A 1,652-nucleotide genomic window follows, 5' to 3' on the forward strand; every position below is an offset into this window, starting at 1 on the left:
TGACATAGAAGGGTTAAAAAATAGGACTTGAGGTGGTGCCAGACGATTAGGTAATTAAAAAACACTTTTGTACATTAAAGTAATCTTGCAAGGATTATGCTTGAAGTCATGGCTACCAACTTTTGCTTTCTTATTTATGCACAAGTGTTTTTGATGTCATCATCAAGTTTTAAGATTTAAAAATAAAACAATTTCCTATTTTAAAAGCATATTAAAATTATGCTTTATAAAATATTGTGTGATATCTGTAATTTTTTCAGTAACTTAGCTTTACTAGTATGAAAATACTTCCAAATAAATACTGGTCACAGTAGCCAATACTGATTGAGTGTTCACTGCATGCTAGGTTCTGTTCTAAGCACTTTTCAAAGTGCTATCCCATTTAGTTCTCTCAACCACTGTATGAAGTAGGTAATAATAAATAACTAAGGATCAGATAGTACTTCCTATGTTCCAGGGACTCATTTAATATTGTTACAATCCCATGAGGTTTATACTTTAAATTTTATAGAACTAAGAAGCCATCAATTGTTAGGCAGTGTTATAGGTTGAATTGTGTTCCCTCCAAATTCATATTCAACGTCTTAACCCCCAGTACCTCAAAATGAGATGAGGTCTTTTGTATTTGAAGATAGATCTTAAAGATGTAATTAAGCTAGAGCTCTGGTCAAGACAGTGGAATGGGTAAACACTGTGCTTACAACCACATCAAAATCACAACTACAGAATAGCTATCATTGGGAGTCACCTGGAGTCTAGCTGAACAGAAGTCCTACAACTGAGGATACACAGTAGAGGCCATTTTAAGTCTGGTAGATATGGAACAGGCTAGTCCTACACCCATGTGTGGTGGTTCAGAATTGAGAGAAATATCTCAGTTGTAGAGGTCACCCTGGAGGAGCAAGTTCCTGGCCCCATGCTAGGGTCCCCAGCCCAGGGTTCCAGTACCAAGAAGTCTCTATAACTTCTGGCTATGAAAACCAGTGGAGATTGTGGCTGAGCGAGATGGAGGGGTGAGGGAGTTGTAAACTTTCCTTTTAAGGGGTCTGTGTACAGCCTTCCTTGGTGATGGACTCACTTGGTCTGAGCTCCAGCTCTGGGGCAGAAGCTAGAAAGGTGCCAGGACATAAGGGGAGTAATCGAATTGTCTGGCTTTAGGGCAGGGGCTGGGAGAGCCACTTTCTCCCAGACAGAAGTACTGGCAGAAGGCATTGTTTCCTTATTGAACTCTCCCTCACTTAGCTTGCAGACACAGGCAGGCACCATATCTGAGCCTTCATCAACATAGCTAACATTGGTTGCCCTGCCATAGCAATTCCCTGAGACTCTGCCCCTCCCAAATGTGCTGGCCCACCCAAGCTTCTTTCAGTGGATTTTCCATAGAAACAGCCTCTCTTGGCCAATACTGTGAACTTTCCTAAAATCTCTCAAGGTTCACAAAATCTAAACAAGCAACTGGTAGCCTCAGCTGAACTTGGCCTACATGCCTGGTAGTCAGCTTCGGTCTGAGCTGGAGCACCACCCAGGGTCACATCTGAGAATGACACACCCAAAAGGTAGACAGAGCAGGTGCAAGAGCCCTACTAATGTGAATCTACTCTGTAGGATCAGCCCCCGCACAACAACTTTTTCACTGGTCACAGCCAGTCATC

This window comes from Rousettus aegyptiacus, unplaced genomic scaffold, assembly GCF_014176215.1.
Source record: "Rousettus aegyptiacus isolate mRouAeg1 unplaced genomic scaffold, mRouAeg1.p scaffold_m13_p_10, whole genome shotgun sequence".
Lineage (NCBI taxonomy): Eukaryota > Metazoa > Chordata > Mammalia > Chiroptera > Pteropodidae > Rousettus > Rousettus aegyptiacus.